The 17,332-nt window shown below is 52.9% G+C and overlaps 1 protein-coding gene across 46 annotated transcripts in view; it reads left to right on the forward strand.

Annotated features, from left to right (window-relative positions):
- The first annotated feature begins 8,132 nt into the window (after positions 1-8,132).
- LOC141148329 (interferon-induced very large GTPase 1-like) overlaps positions 8,133-17,332 on the forward strand; it is a 420,233-nt gene continuing 411,033 nt past the window's right edge. For all 46 annotated transcript variants that reach the window (XM_073635660.1, XM_073635670.1, XM_073635662.1 and 43 more), the window contains exon 1: positions 8,133-8,255. The gene's annotated coding sequence lies outside the window, so the exon portion shown is untranslated. The remainder of the gene's footprint in view (positions 8,256-17,332) is intronic.

Consider the following 17,332-nt stretch of genomic DNA (forward strand, 5'->3'; position numbering starts at 1 on the left):
CAACCCCCAGCACATCTCTGTACCCCCCTTCACCTCCAACCCCCAGCACATCTCTGTACCCACTCCACCTCCAACCCCCAGCACTTCTCTGTACCCCCCTCCACCTCCAACCCCCAGCACATCTCTGTACCCCCCTCCACCTCCAACCCCCAGCACATCTCTGTACCCCCCTCCACCTCCAACCCCCAGCACATCTCTGTACCCCCCTCCACCTCCAACCCCCAGCACATCTCTGTACCCACTCCACCTCCAACCCCAGGCACATCTCTGTACCCCCCTCTACCTCCAACACCCAGCACATCTCTGTACCCACTCCACCTCCAACACCCAGCACATCTCTGTACCCCCCTCAACCTCCAACACCCAGCACATCTCTGTACCCACTCCACCTCCAACCCCCAGCACATCTCTGTACCCACTCCACCTCCAACCCCCAGCACATCTCTGTACCCACTCCACCTCCAACACCCAGCACATCTCTGTACCCACTCCACCTCCAACCCCCAGCACATCTCTGTACCCCCCTCCACCTCCAACCCCCAGCACATCTCTGTACCCCCCTCCACCTCCAACCCCCAGCACATCTCTGTACCCCCCTCCACCTCCAACCCCCAGCACATCTCTGTACCCCCCTCCACCTCCAACCCCCAGCACATCTCTGTACCCCCCTCAACCTCCAACACCCAGCACATCTCTGTACCCACTCCACCTCCAACACCCAGCACATCTCTGTACCCCCCTCAACCTCCAACACCCAGCACATCTCTGTACCCACTCCACCTCCAACCCCCAGCACATCTCTGTACCCACTCCACCTCCAACCCCCAGCACATCTCTGTACCCACTCCACCTCCAACCCCCAGCACATCTCTGTACCTCCCTCCACCTCCAAACCCCAGCGCACACTGCCGATCACTCGGTTCTCAGAGCTCCGTGAGCAGAGAGCTGTAGACTGTCAGTCACAGCTCTCTGCTCTGCCCCTCCTCGCCCACTGGAGTAATGGGCTGTGGAGGGGTTGGAGCTCAGGCTCTCAGTGGCTCGCTGAGAGGCTGAGCCGAGTGTCCGTCTAGGGATCTGGTGGGTCCCGACTCCATTGTCCATGACGCAGAGCCTGGACCGACTTCTATGATGTCAGCAGAGAGCGGACTTCAGAAAATGGGTCACAGGAGTGCAAAGTGAACTGCACTTCTGTGATCCATAGGAGAAGTACATCCAAACAAGCTTTGCCTGTACTTTTCCTTTAATGTTCTGCAGGTGAGTGTGTGGATTCCCATTTGTACTGTATTACTGCTAAGGTCCTAGCTGGTACCCACAGGTATTATACCTACAGTCCTTTAGCTCATCTGTGAGCTGGTAAACATGCACTTAGATAGAGAGCAGGCACAGGCAGACGAAGGAGGTGTGGTCTGGCCTCCGAAATGCGTTCCTGATTGAATACTGCGTCCTGGCATTTGACAGCTCTGCTGACAGCTTGTCCGAGTCTCCCGCTGTGACTCCCTGGTGGCTTCTCTGGATCCCTGCACTGGCTTCTTTAGCGCTCCTGCGATCCCAGCGGTTCCTGTTGAGACTGGACTTTCCCCTGGTGGCTTCAGACTGAGCTGTTTCAATGCCTATTTGGGATGCTTGTGAGTGCATAATAATTTGTTTAACCATTTATACTTATTAATTCCTACTACACCAGTGGTGGTCTGGTGCCTCTCTCTCCCTCTCCTTTCTCTTTTGAGAGATATTTTACAGACTTTTTACAGAGCCGGATAAAAAAAATAGTGTTTTTGATGTTTTGCTTCACTTGAAGTTGCACGATTTCAAAGTAGCAGGTCACTGCGATTTCAGGTGCTACTCGAAAGACATCTGTGTGGCTTCATGCACAGATGTCTATTGAAGTCGCACCCGAAATTGGCAAAAATAGTGCAGGAACTACTTTTTCAAAAAGGTGCGGCGCTGCAAAGTCTGCGTTGCACCGATTGAAACGGTGCCATTGCCAGCAATAGGCTGCGACTGACTTGTCATGCGATTTGACCTGTCAAATCGCATGACAAGTCACTTCAATGTGAACGAAGGCTGAAACAAACAAACCCAAAGCAGTGTTTTGCACATACATGGAGGCATGTTTATCCACATCAAACCTTTTTGGCGTTCATTGATTCCATTGGCCCAATATTAATATTCATTTATTCTGGCCATTGGAATGAATGGAAGTTCAAGCTAAAGGCACCTAGTGTTTTGATGCATTTAGATGTGCTTACACACGTTTAGGCATGTTCAGCACTTATTTCTGCCCAAAAACTCCTTGCCGGAATGCTCAAGTGATGTTTTTTTTTTTTATTGTTTTTCAGCCTATAAACGCTCCTCTTCTAATACCCCATGTAAACACAGCTCCAAGAAAGATGTAGCTGGCAACTCCAGAAATCCATGAAAATCTTTATTAGCTACATAAAGGTCAAGATTAAAAACAGCTGACAGGTTTCGGCATACAGCCTTGTTCACAGCATGATGCGTCAGTTGTTTTTAATTTGACCTTTATGTTGCAAATAAAGATTTTCATGGGAATCTGAAGTTGCCGGAAACATCTCTCTTGGAGCTGCATTTTCAATGGCTGGAGGCCATTTGAGCCAGAGCACCCAGTGAAGGACTCCACTGTTAATCTATGAGGTGTGTTCCCTGTTGTGAGCGTCATCTTTGTGCTTTGCACCCCATGTAAACGCCTATGCATGGCTAAGATAGAGGTGTGTTTACAGGTTCAAAAAAGTCAAATGTCTATAAAAGTAGCATTTTTAAGCCCTGTGTGCACGAGGCCTAATGGTACCTTCAAAAGACCAACTTGCTAAAATACATGAGTTGCAGGAAGGAAATGGTTGGGTGTACTGAGTTTAGCCCTTATCTCCCTCAGCTACAAACCTAGGAAGCCTTTGAATGTTTTAATTTTTGACTTATTTTGTTGGCATGCAACAAAGTCTGAGCTTTGTTCATCATGCACTAACAGACCTGCATTCCCAAGTGCTTTGCCAGGCCTTGGGCTAAAGGACATTCAATACTGCCTCACTATTAGGTCCTTTCAAACGGGTGGTCTGATCGGGTCTGCCTGGCCATTTTTCAGAGGGACCTGACTGCACCCTCCATTTCCCTCTATGGCTAGCCAGATGTAAATGGACATTTCCGTTCTTATGAAATCATAATGGGATTTGAAAGCGAGGCGTGGAATGCACGCCGGTGCCATATTGGAACACCTTCGGTCTAAACATCCAGGTGTCCCCAGTTGCCATTTCTGACACAATTCCTCATTGGTAACACAAGCCTCACACCCCAGATGATGTCCAATTGGACAAAACGCGTCGGGTGACGCTCGTGGAATTACTGCATACTGTTGTTTTTATAACCGAAGGTTACTAGCAATTTATGGAATTTTTGTAAGTGTATACTTCTTGTTTTTTTACATTAAACCCACTATACAGTGTTACACTATGTGTGTTTTTTTTTTTTTTTTTTTGTTTTTTATACCATGGATCATAATTTTTACTTTTGATGTGGATCATTATACACCATAGAGTTTGTTTTCTGATGTTGGAACCTCTCCTCTGATATCATATGGGGCTTATTCTCAGACCATCGACCTTGCACTTTTTTGTTTGTTCATCCAAGAATTTTTTATTTATTTTTGAACATTTACTTTGAACTTTGTTTTTATACATCACATATTGTTTAATTCACTTTATATGATATTGGTGGTTCATTCACTACATTCACATTGGACTTCACAGGTTCTTATATATTTTGTCACTATTTGGAGTGCCACATTATTGTTTTACATTTTTCAGAGGGACCTGATTGCACCCTTCATTTTCCTCTATGGGTAGCCAGATGTAAATAGACGTGTGTCTACTTACACCCGGCTACCTCCTATCTGAACTGGCAAAAAAAATCAGAAGGGGACCCATTCCCCTCCATCTTGATGGCACAGTGGCAGAGTTTAATGGCACAGTGGCAGCGTTTGATGGGCACAGTGGCTGCATTTGATTACACAGTGGCTGCGTTTGATGGGCACGGTGGCTGCGTTTGATGGGCACGGTGGCTGCGTTTGATGGGCACGGTGGCTGCGTTTGATGGGCACGGTGGCTGCGTTTGATGGGCACGGTGGCTGCGTTTGATGGGCACGGTGGCTGCGTTTGATGGGCACGGTGGCTGTGTTTGATGGGCACGGTGGCTGTGTTTGATGGGCACGGTGGCAGCATTTGATGGCACAGTGGCAGAATTTGAGAGCACAGTGGCAGCATTTGAGGGCACAGTGGCAAAATTTGAGGGCACAGTGGCAGCATTTGATGGCACAGTGGCAGAATTTAATGAGCACAGTGGCTGCATTTGATGGCACAGTGGCTGCATTTGATGGCACAGTGGCAGCATTTGATGGCACAGTGGCTGCGTCTGATGGCACAGTGGCAGCATTTAATGGACACAGTGGGCAGTGTTTGATGGCACAGTGGCAGTGTTTGATGTGCACAGTGGCAGCATTTGATGGCACAGTGGCAGCATTTGATGGCACAGTGGCTGCATTTGATGGGCACAGTGGCAGCATTTGATGGCACAGTGGCAGCATTTGATGGCACAGTGGCAGCATTTGATGGCACAGTGGCTGCATTTGATGGGCACAGTGGCTGCATTTGATGGCACAGTGACATCGTTTGATGGCACAGTGACATCGTTTGATGGCACAGTGACATCGTTTGATGGCACAGTGGCAGCATTTGATGTGCACAGTGGCAGCGTTTGATGGCACAGTGGCAGCGTTTGATGGCACAGTGGCAGCGTTTGATGGCACAGTGGCAGCATTTGATGTGCACAGTGGCAGCGTTTGATGTGCACAGTGGCAGCATTTGATGTGCACAGTTGCAGCGTTTGTTGGCACAGTGGCAGCATTTGAGGGCACAGTGGTTGCAATTGATGATTTTTTTTTCAAAATTTTTTTGCACCCCCCACAAAAATTTTGAGCACCAGCCGCCACTGTTCACATCTATGGGCTGCAGTTTAACAAGAAATAAAAAGAAAAATGATATGGGCTCATTCACATTTATGCGCGTGCGTTACAATATGCGCTGCAATGCACATGAAACAGTGTGAACCCAGAAAGTTTAGGGAAACCCTACAATTTAGACCCCTGATATTTCCCAAAATCTCCCACTACTGTAAAAAAAAAAATGTAATTAAAAAATAATTTAAAAAGGGCCATTTAGCATCAAGAAGCAGCATATTTCTGCTGTACGCAGGTAACCAACATTCGAATGGTTGCATGCATACAGAGACAGATGCAGGCATGTACTGGCCATCAGGACTACCGGGACTTTCCCGGTGGGCCGATGGCTCAGTGGGCCGCTTTCAGTGACAGGATCCTTTCATTCCCGGACAATACAGTGTCCCTGGATTGCCCCCTGTGCCGATCTGATTCCTCCTTAAAAGGCCACCATCGCCGCTTTACCGACTGTCACTTATTCTGGCCGGGCAGGCCGGCCGAGACCCGCTTTAAGTTGTAGTTCCACAGCTGCTGGCTCACTGCCCGGAATGGTTGCTAGCCGCCTGCCGCCTGGCGTGTAGCAACCAGTGACGTCACCAGAATACAGAGCGGAGGAGGATTTAACTTCCTCCTTCTCCGTGCGCGCCTAGTACTTAGCTCCACCCACCTCCTCTGAGCTGAAGCCGAAACTAGTGGAGCCTGGAGGACATGTGCGGGACCGGGACACCGTGCACAGGGAGCCACCACGCCAACCTCCATTTCCTGGTTCTCATCTGTCAGGTATAATGTGATCTGTGTGCTCCGCTGCTGCAGCTACACTTTCTTCCCCCACAGTCTCTCCACCATGTATATTCCCAGCGCTGCTGGAGAACTCTTTCTGTGAGTGGGGGATCTGATGCTAAAGGGGGGTTCTTTCTGTGAGTGGGGGATCTAATGCTAAAGGGGGGTTCTGTGAGTGGGGGATCTGATGCTAAAGGGGGGTTCTTTCTGTGAGTGGGGGATCTGATGGTAAAGGGGGGTTCTTTCTGTGAGTGGGGGATCTGATGGTAAAGAGGGTTCTTTCTGTGAGTGGGGGATCTGATGGTAAATGGGGGTTCTTTCAGTGAGTGGGGGATCTGATGATAAAGGGGGGCTCATTCTGTAAGTGGGGTCTCTGATGGTAAAGGGGGGTTCTTTCTGTGAATGGGGGATCTGATGCTAAAGGGGGGTTCTTTCTGTGAGTGGGGGATCTGATGGTAAAGGGGGGTTCTTTCTGTGAGTGGGGGATCTGATGGTAAAGGGGGGTTCTTTCTGTGAGTGGGGGATCTAATGCTAAAGGGGGTTTTTTTCTGTTAGTGGAGGTTCTGATGCTAAAGGGGGGTTCTTTCTGTGAGTGGGGGATCTGATGGTAAAGGGGGGCTCATTCTGTAAGTGGGGTCTCTGATGGTAAAGGGGGGTTCTTTCTGTGAGTGGGGGATCTGATGCTAAAGGGGGGTTCTTTCTGTGAGTGGGGGATCTGATGGTAAAGGGGGGTTCTTTCTGTGAGTGGGGGATCTGATGGTAAAGGGGGGTTCTTTCTGTGAGTGGGGGATCTGATGGTAAAGGGGGGGTCTTTCTGTAAGTGGAGGATCTGATGGTAAAGGGGGGTTCTTTCTGTGAGTGGGGGATCTGATGGTAAAGGGGGGTTATTTCTGTGAGTGGAGGATCTGATGGTAAAGGGGGGTACTTTCTGTGAGTGGGGGATCTGATGGTAAATGGGGGTTCTTTCAGTGAGTGGGGGATCTGATGATAAAGGGGGGCTCATTCTGTAAGTGGGGTCTCTGATGGTAAAGGGGGGCTCTTTCTGTATGCATAGGACGATAGTGGCAGTCAGGGACGTATCCAGTTGCCTTGGGGTGGGGGGGTGGTAAAATGCACCGTTGCCTAAGTACACAAAAATTCTTGCACTGGCCTGTCCTCAGGAACATGGATCAGGAGGCTATGTGTGAGTGGCCAGAGCCAGCTGTGCTGGAGCTGTCAGTGTCAGTTCACTGGGGGGCATGGCCGCCAGCTAGCTGTTGCACCCTGTTGCATTCTGGGAGTAGTAGTCCACATGCTCAAGCTCCCAGGGGGGGTGAAGGCATTGCTGAGGTGAAAGACCCTGATACCCCCAGGGCCAGCTGACCCCAAATCCCATCTATCCACCCCTCCATTTACCCTGCCCCAGTGCCCACCCAGTACCTCAAAAAAGGCCTCAACACTGTGGGTCCTGCTGGAAGATAGCCATGGCCTGTGGCCAGCTCCTTGCAGGGCCCACAGGTCAGTGGCCGGCTCCCAGCAGGACCCACTGCCTGCTTTGCAGGGCAATCCTGGGCGGGTGCACCTCGAGCAATTGCGTATAGTTTTTATCCTGTATTGGTCATGTTTGCAAAATTAAAGTGGGCCAGTCTGGAAGAAGTCCAGGGCCAAATTTTTGTCCCAGTCCAGCCCTGGACAGATGAGTTGCCCTGGATGCAAAGGGGTAGATTTACTAAACCTGAAGAGTGCAAAATCTATTGCAGCTGTGCATGGTAGCCAATCAATAGAGAAACATGAAAACTGAACACTGAAAACATGGCCTGGCCACCTAAGACTAATGCCGCGTACACACGGTCGGACTTTTCGTCTACAAAAGTCCAACGGACGCCGACGGACTAAAGCTGGCTGGTAATCCGATCGTGTGTGGGCTTCCCCGGACTTTCAGCAGACTTTTTCAGCCTCAAATCCGACGGACTTTAGATTTGAAACACGCTTCAAATCTTTACGTCGTAACTACGACGGACCCCGAAATCCGCTCGTCTGTATGCTAGTCCGACGGACAAAAAGCCACGCTAGGGCAGCTATTGGCTACTGGCTATCAACTTCCTTATTTTAGTCCGGTGTACGTCATCACGTACGAATCTGTCGGACTTTTGTGTGATCGTGTGTAGGCAAGTCCGTTCGTTAGAAAGTCTGCTGCAAGTCCGCCGAAAGTCCGCCGGAAGTCCGCCGGAAGTCTGTCGGACAGGCTGTCGGACTTTTGTAGACGAAAAGTCCGACCGTGTGTACGCGGCATTAAAGTAGACAACAAAAGGGTTAAATATATTCTAGTCATTATAGTGATGGTAGATGGCGGTACGTTAAGTGAAACTGAAAGCACACTTGGCGTGGTTCCTGTAAAAGCCTGTCCTGCCCACATCCTCTTTTTGCTGTATAACGGCACAGTATCAGCATAAAGACCAAGAGGATTTCATAGATCATGCTCATGGAATAAGAGGTAGGTACAGTGGGGGACATCTATCAATCTTCAATCTATAAATCAAATGTCATAAAAAAAATTTTTGACTCGCAGTTGAGAACAGAACTAAACTTTAACTGACTACTTCCTAACTATTCATCAGTTTAGGCCGGTCATACGTTATACAATGTTCTTATTCAATTTCCTTTAGATTTACCTTCAACTATGTAGTGCAAGGGCCTGCCTGATTGCATGCAACTTGAATGTTTTTAGGTCTGACCTCATATTATACGGTTTTGGTAAATCTAAAGAAAATTGTATAATGTATGGCCAACTTCAGAGTGAAAATCTGTCTTATCTTCAGTAATAAATTTGTCTTTGAACTTTGCAAATAGGTATGAGCTGAGCATTCAGTCCAAACCTAACATTTAAAAAAGTAAGCAGAAAAAAAGCACCTCCAGATCAGGATCAGTTAAATATGTTTAATATACAAATCGAATATGTCCACTTACATGTGATAAAAAGCAAGTAGAGCACGGGTAATGCTCAGGTAGTGATGTCCCAGCATGAGCAGCCTGTTTGTAACAATCCGTCCATAGGAAAGAAGGAGCAGTCCCGTCCAGCAGGATGTGTAGACTCTAGAACAGGGGTCCTCAAACTTTTTAGACAGGGGCCAGTTCACGGTCCCTCAGACTGTTGGGGGGCCGCACTATAGTTTAAAAAAAATATGAACTAATTCCTAAATTCCTATGCACACATCTTTTTTGTAGTGCAAAAGAATAAAAGAATGAATAATAAATAATAATATATATAGGGGATGGACAGTGGGACAGTGGGATGGACAAAGGGGTGGAGGGGGGGACAGGGGGACAGAGGGGGGGACAGGGGGACAGAGGGGGGGACAGGGGGACAGTGGGATGGACAGGGGGACAGTGGGATGGACAGAGGGGTGGACAGGGGGACAGTGGGAGGGACAGAGGGAGGGACAGAGGGATGGACAGGGGGATAGAGGGATGGACAGGGGGACAGAGGGGTGGACAGGGGGACAGAGGGGTGGACAGGGGGACAGTGGGGGGGACAGAGGGGTGGACAGGAGGACAGAGGGGTGGACAGGAGGACAGAGGGGTGGACAGGAGGACAGAGGGGGTGGACAGGAGGACAGAGGGGGTGGACAGGATGACAGAGGGGGTGGACAGGATGACAGAGGGGGTGGACAGGATGACAGAGGGGGTGGACAGGATGACAGAGGGGGTGGACAGTGGGACAGAGGGATGGACAGGGGGACAGAGGGATGGACAGGGGGACAGAGAGATGGACAGGGGGACAGTGGGGTGGACAGGGGGACAGTGGGGTGGACAGAGGGGTGGACAGGGGGACAGTGAGGGGTACAGAGGGGGGGGACAGGGGGATGGACAGTGAGGGGGACAGGGGGACAGAGGGGGGGACAGGGGGATGGACAGTGGGGGGGACAGGGGGACAGTGGGGGGGACAGGGGGGTGGACAGGGGGACAGTGGGGGGGACAGAGGGGGGACAGGGGGACAGTGGGGGGGACAGAGGGGTGGACAGGGGGACAGAGGGGTGGACAGGGGGACAGAGGGGTGGACAGGGGGACAGAGGGGTGGACAGGGGGACAGAGGGGTGGACAGGAGGACAGGGGGACAGTGGGGTGGACAGGGGGACAGTGGGGTGGACAGGGGGACAGTGGGGTGGACAGGGGGACAGTGGGGTGGACAGGGGTGGACAGAGGGGTGGACAGGGGGACAGTGGGGTGGACAGGGGGACAGAGGGGGGGACAGTGGGGTGGACAGGGGGACAGAGGGGTGGACAGGGGGACAGAGGGGTGGACAGGGGGACAGAGGGGTGGACAGGGGGACAGTGGGGTGGACAGGGGGACAGTGGGGGGGGACAGTGGGACAGTGGGGTGGACAGTGGGACAGAGGGGTGGACAGTGGGACAGAGGGGTGGACAGTGGGACAGAGGGGTGGACAGGGGGACAGAGGGGTGGACAGGGGGACAGCGGGGGGGACAGAGGGGGGGGGACAGGGGGACAGAGGGGTGGACAGGGGGGTGGGGGGGACAGAGGGGGGGGGCAGTGGGGGGGATAGGGGGACAGAGGGGTGGACAGAGGGGTGGACAGGGGGACAGAGGGGTGGACAGGGGGACAGAGGGGTGGACAGGGGGACAGAGGGGGGACATAGGGGTGGACAGAGGGGGGACAGGGGGACAGAGGGGTGGACAGGGGGACAGAGGGGTGGACAGGGGGACAATGGGGTGGACAGGGGGACAGAGGGGGGGACAATGGGGTGGACAGGGGGACAGAGGGGGGGACAGTGGGGTGGACAGGGGGACAGATGGGTGGACAGGGGGACAGTGGGGTGGACAGGGGGACAGAGGGGTGGACAGGGGGACAGTGGGGGGGACAGTGGGGTGGACAGGGGGGCAGTGGGGTGGACAGGGGGACAGAGGGGTGGACAGGGGGACAGTGGGGGGGACAGTGGGGTGGACAGGGGGACAGAGGGGGGGACAGAGGGGTGGACAGAGGGGGGACAGGGGGACAGAGGGGTGGGACAGTGGGGTGGACAGAGGGGGGGGACAGTGGGGTGGACAGAGGGGGGGGACAGAGGGGTGGACAGTGGGACAGAGGGGTGGACAGTGGGACAGAGGGGTGGACAGAGGGGTGGACAGGGGGACAGAGGGGTGGACAGGGGGACAGAGGGATAGTGGGGTGGACAGAGGGGTGGACAGAGGGACAGAGGGGTGGACAGTGGGGGGGACAGTGGGGTGGACAGGGGGATGGACAGTGGGGTGGACAGGGGGATGGACAGTGGGGTGGACAGGGGGATGGACAGTGAGGGGGACAGAGGGGTGGACAGGGGGACAGAGGGGTGGACAGGGGGACAGAGGGACAGTGGGGGGGACAGTGGGGTGGACAGGGGGACAGAGGGGTGGACAGAGGGGGGGACAGGGGGACAGAGGGGTGGACAGGGGGACAGAGGGGTGGACAGAGGGGGGGACAGGGGGACAGAGGGGTGGACAGGGGGACAGTGGGGTGGACAGAGGGGGGGACAGTGGGGTGGACAGGGGGATGGACAGTGGGGTAGACAGTGGGGTGGACAGTGGGGGGGACAGAGGGGTGGACAGGGGGACAGAGGGGTGGACAGGGGGACAGAGGGGGGGGGACAGAGGGGGGGACAGGGGGACAGAGGGGGGGACAGTGGGATGGACAGGGGGACAGTGGGGTGGACAGAGGGGGGGGACAGGGGGACAGAGGGGTGGACAGGGGGACAGAGGGGTGGACAGGGGGACAGAGGGGTGGACAGGGGGACAGAGGGGTGGACAGGGGGACAGAGGGGTGGACAGTGGGGTGGACAGGGGGACAGTGGGGTGGACAGGGGGACAGTGGGGTGGACAGGGGGACAGAGGGGGGGGACAGTGGGATGGACAGGGGGACAGTGGGATGGACAGGGGGACAGTGGGATGGACAGGGGGACAGTGGGGTGGACAGGGGGACAGTGGGGTGGACAGGGGGACAGGGGTACAGAGGGGTGGACAGAGGGGTGGACAGGGGGACAGAGGGGGGACAGTGGGGTGGACAGGGGGACAGAGGGGTGGACAGGGGGACAGAGGGGTGGACAGGGGGACAGTGGGGGGGACAGTGGGGGGGACAGGGGGACAGAGGGGTGGACAGGGAGACAGAGGGGTGGACGGGGGGGGCGGGGGGACAGAGGGGGGACAGGGGGACAGTGGGTGGACAGGGGGACAGAGGGGTGGACAGGGGGAACAGGGGGACAGTGGGGTGGACAGAGGGGTGGACAGGGGGACAGAGGGGTGGACAGGGGGACAGAGGGGTGGACAGGGGGACAGTGGGTGGACAGGGGGACAGAGGGGTGGACAGGGGGAACAGGGGGACAGTGGGGTGGACAGAGGGGTGGACAGGGGGACAGAGGGGTGGACAGGGGGACAGTGGGGGGGGGCAGGGGGACAGAGGGGTGGACAGGGGGACAGTGGGGTGGACAGGGGGATGGACAGTGGGGTGGACAGGGGGATGGACAGTGAGGGGGGCAGGGGGACAGAGGGGTGGACAGGGGGACAGAGGGGTGGACAGGGGGACAGAGGGACAGTGGGGGGGACAGTGGGGTGGACAGGGGGACAGAGGGGTGGACAGAGGGGGGGACAGGGGGACAGAGGGGTGGACAGGGGGACAGAGGGGTGGACAGAGGGGGGGACAGGGGGACAGAGGGGTGGACAGGGGGACAGAGGGGGGGACAGTGGGGTGGACAGGGGGATGGACAGTGGGGTGGACAGGGGGATGGACAGTGGGGTGGACAGTGGGGTGGACAGAGGGGTGGACAGGGGGACAGAGGGGTGGACAGGGGGACAGAGGGGTGGACAGGGGGACAGAGGGGTGGACAGGGGGACAGTGGGGGGGGCAGGGGGACAGGGGGACAGAGGGGTGGACAGGGGGACAGTGGGTGGACAGGGGGACAGAGGGGTGGACAGGGGGAACAGGGGGACAGTGGGGTGGACAGGGGGACAGAGGGGTGGACAGGGGGACAGAGGGGTGGACAGAGGGGTGGACAGGAGGACAGAGGGGTGGACAGAGGGGGGACAGGGGGACAGTGGGGTGGACAGAGGGGTGGACAGGGGGACAGAGGGGTGGACAGGGGGACAGTGGGGTGGACAGAGGGGTGGACAGGGGGACAGAGGGGTGGACAGGGGGACAGTAGGGTGGACAGGGGGACAGAGGGGTGGACAGAGGGGGGACAGGGGGACAGTGGGGTGGACAAAGGGGGGACAGGGGGACAGTGGGCTGGACAGAGGGGTGGACAGGGGGACAGAGGGGTGGACAGAGGGGTGGACAGGGGGACAGAGGGGTGGACAGGGGGACAGTGGGGTGGACAGAGGGGGGGACAGTGGGGTGGACAGAGGGGTGGACAGGGGGACAGTGGGGTGGACAGAGGGGTGGACAGGGGGACAGTGGGGTGGACAGAGGGGTGGACAGGGGGACAGAGGGGTGGACAGGGGGACAGAGGGGTGGACAGAGGGGTGGACAGGGGGACAGTGGGGTGGACAGGGGGACAGTGGGGTGGACAGGGGGACAGTGGGGTGGACAAAGGGGGGACAGGGGGACAGTGGGCTGGACAGAGGGGTGGACAGGGGGGTGGACAGGGGGACAGAGGGGTGGACAGGGGGACAGAGGGGTGGACAGGGGGACAGAGGGGTGGACAGGGGGACAGAGGGGTGGACAGGGGGACAGTGGGGTGGACAGAGGGGGGGACAGTGGGGTGGACAGAGGGGTGGACAGGGGGACAGTGGGGTGGACAGAGGGGTGGACAGGGGGACAGTGGGGTGGACAGAGGGGTGGACAGGGGGACAGAGGGGTGGACAGGGGGACAGAGGGGTGGACAGTGGGGTGGACAGGGGGACAGTGGGGTGGACAGGGGGACAGTGGGGTGGACAGGGGGACAGTGGGGTGGACAGGGGGACAGTGGGGTGGACAGGGGGACAGAGGGGTGGACAGGGGGCAGTGGGGTCCTCACCTGTTCGTAGGCTGTTGCTTGAAGCCTCCGCTCTCTCTGTCACTCTTCGCGCCTCCTGTCTCCGTGCGGGACTGTGCTGGGAACTACACTTCCCAGCTTGCAGCACGGCACACGGAGCCCTCCATTACTGGTGTGGGGGGAGGCGGCTTGAGCGGAGCGGAGCGGATATGCTCCCTGCCGAAGCCGAGCCGACCTGGCCCCGGCCCGAGCCTGGATTCTTGGGAATCCGGCCCTGGGTGGATTGGGCCGAATAAATGTCCTCGGCGGGCCGCATGTGGCCCGCGGGCCGTAGTTTGAGGACCCCTGCTCTAGAAGGACTCCAACAGTAAATGGATGTTATATGACAAATACAAAAGGACTCTAGGGATATAATTGGATGGGGGTCTAGTAAGGAAAATATATATATATATGTAGGACAATTTAATGAGGATAAAAATAACTATAATGGGATTATTTTGAAAGCATATACATTGTATAATAAAATGGACAATATATAGGAACAATATATGGGGAAATTTAAAAGATAAATAAATTAAAAAACTGATAAGATCAGTATAAGAAAAAACACCACAGCATAATCGTTAATACGAGCATATTTTTTGAAAAGATATATGCACTGGACAATAAACAATAAAAACATCTAGTATTTAAAAGGAATAAAGGGGAAAAAGAAAGGAAAAAAGAAGATGTATGGAGATCTATGAAGGACATAGTTTGGTATATATATATATATATATATATATATATATATATATATATATATATATATATATGTACATCTTGGTATATTTGATAACATTGATAACACTATCTTCTTTACAGATGTGGAATGGCCACAATACAGATTGTTTAATAGTAAAACTCAGGATAAAGGAGGGGAAGGGGGAGGGGAAAAACAAAGTAAATTTTTATAAAATCTTAGACAACTCCAAAGTCTCATTAATTCCCCCAGGTGACAAAGTGTCAAGGGAATATATCCAAAAAGTTTTGCGTTCGCACAGCCTAAAAAACCTCTCTGCTTCAGATAAATTTTTCAGCATTTGTTCTAGGACCCATACCTTTAGGCCATGGGTAGAGCCTTTTTGGCATTTGGAAAAATGGCGAGGAACACTATGTTTGTCCTTTCCTTCCTCGATATTTATGCAGTGTTCTCCAAATATTTGTCTTAAGGGGCGGATGGTACGGCCTACATATAGTAAATGACAGGGACAATAAAGGCAATAAACTACAAAATCAGATGAGCAGTTGTAGAACTCATTGATATTATAGGTCTTGCCCTTTGTGGAGAAGTGTTTCTGGCCGTGTTGCACATAATCGCAAGTTTTGCCATGAAACATGCCATATAGTGGAATTAAACATAAGCCTGGACTGGACTGTGTAGACAAGGGTTTCAGCTTGCTAGGGGCAATTTTATTTTTAACATTGGGTGCTCTTCTATAAGTTACTATGGGGAATTTGTGTAGAAGAGTTTTTAGATGGAGGTCCTCTAGGAGTATTGGCCAATATTTTTTAAGAATAGATTCCATTTTTTTGTGATCATGATGGAATTTGGTGGTGAAGCGAACTGATTGGTCAGTAGCTTCTTTTATACTCTGTAGAGGGGTATCTAATAGATAATGCATAAATTCCTCCTGGATGAGTGATTCTGGGTATCCCTTATGTCTCAGTTTTTTGCTGAGCACACTACTCTCCCTGATGAAATCTTGGTGTTTGGTGCAATTACGTTTGAGGCGGCAAAATTGGCCTCTTGGAATATTATTCTTCCACTTATGGTAATGGCAACTTTTGTAGTGTAACAGTAAATTGCCGGCAGTAGGTTTGGAGTAATTTCTGGCGTGTATAGTGTCACCATCATGGCATAGCTCTAAATCCAAGAATGCCAATTTTTCTGCATCAGAGACATAAGTGAATCCTAGGCCATGTGGATTGTTATTACAGTGGTTGACAAAGTCTAGTGTATCCTGAGGGGAACCGTTCCAGATGATAACAATGTCATCTATATACCTGCCGTAGTACACAAGATGCCTTGAATAAGGATTGTTGTTCCATATGTACTTGTGTTCCCAGAGACCCATTGCTAAATTGGCATACGAGGGAGCAAAATTAGCGACCATCGCAGTGCCTTGAACTTGCACATAAAATTGGTCGTCAAAGGCAAAGTAATTATGTTCAAGACAGAATTCGGTACAATCCAAAATGAATGCAGCTTGTCTGTCATTCATGTACTGATCCTGAAACAGGAAATGATGGAGACCTGCAAGTCCAAAAGCATGTGGAATGGATGTGTATAAGGAGCTAACATCTAATGACTTCCAAATATAATCACTAATCGCCGAACAGCAAACAATTTGGGGTGTTCGCGGCAAATTCGAAAGCCGCGGAACACCCTTTAAAAGTCTATGGGAGAAATCAAAAGTGCTCATTTTAAAGGCTTATATGCATGGTATTGTCATAAAAAGTGTTTGGGGACCTGGGTCCTGCAGCAAGGGACATAAATAAATGCAAAAACAATTTTTAAAAACGGCCGTTTTTTCGGGAGCAGTGATTTTAATAATGCTTAAAGTGAAACAATAAAAGTGTAATATTCCTTTAAATTTCGTACCTGGGGGGTGTCTATAGTATGCCTGTAAAGGGGCGCATGTTTCCCATGTTTAGAACAGTCTGACAGCAAAATGACATTTCAAAGGAAAAAAAGTCATTTAAAACTACTCGTGGCTATTAATGAATTGTCGGTCCGTTCATTTATAAAAACGGCATAGGATTTTCCCACAGCGGAACCCCAAACCAAAATTTAAATAAAAATGGCGTGGGGGTCCCCCTAAATTCCATACCAGGCCCTTCAGGTCTGGTATGGATATTAAGGGGAACCCCCGCTCAAAAATGAAAAAACAAATGGCATGGGGTCCCCCCAAAAATCCATACCAGACCCTTATCCGAGCATGCAACCTGGCAGGCCGCAGGAAAAGAGGGGGGACGAGAGAGCCACCCAGTGACCCCGCCCCCCTCTGAAAACACGGGCAAAGCTACAGGGAAGTCCAGTGAATTCCCCGTGCGTTAGAAGAGGGCGGGGTCACCGGGTGGCCCCGCCCTCTGTTGTTATATAAGAATTGTCAGAAGAAGCCAAGCGTCACACGGCTGAAGACTCCCACTGAGGCGGATCATGCGGACGGAGTGGAGAAGAAGCCTGGAGGAAGATGCGGGACGAGAAGAGCGGAGGAAGAAGAAGAAGAAGAAAGGAAGGAAGAAGAACACTGAAAGAACACCAGAAGAAAGAAAATGGAAGAAGAAGCCAAAAGAAGAAGGAATTAATAAAGGACTTGTCAAAAACCGTCTCTTGCGTTTTTTAAACTTTTTGACACTTTTTTTGTGAAATGGTAGGGGTACATTTGTACCCCATTACCAATTCACACAGAGGGGGGCTGGGATCTGGGGGTTCCCTTGTTAAAGTGGGCTTCCAGATTCCGATAAGCCTCCCGCCCGCAGACCCCCACAACCACCGGCCAAGGGTTGTGGGGATGAGGCCCTTCTCCCCATCAACATGGGGACAAGGTGCTTTGGGTGGCTACCTCAAAGCA

Source organism: Aquarana catesbeiana, linkage group LG06 (assembly GCF_042186555.1).
Source record: "Aquarana catesbeiana isolate 2022-GZ linkage group LG06, ASM4218655v1, whole genome shotgun sequence".
NCBI classification, from domain to species: domain Eukaryota; kingdom Metazoa; phylum Chordata; class Amphibia; order Anura; family Ranidae; genus Aquarana; species Aquarana catesbeiana.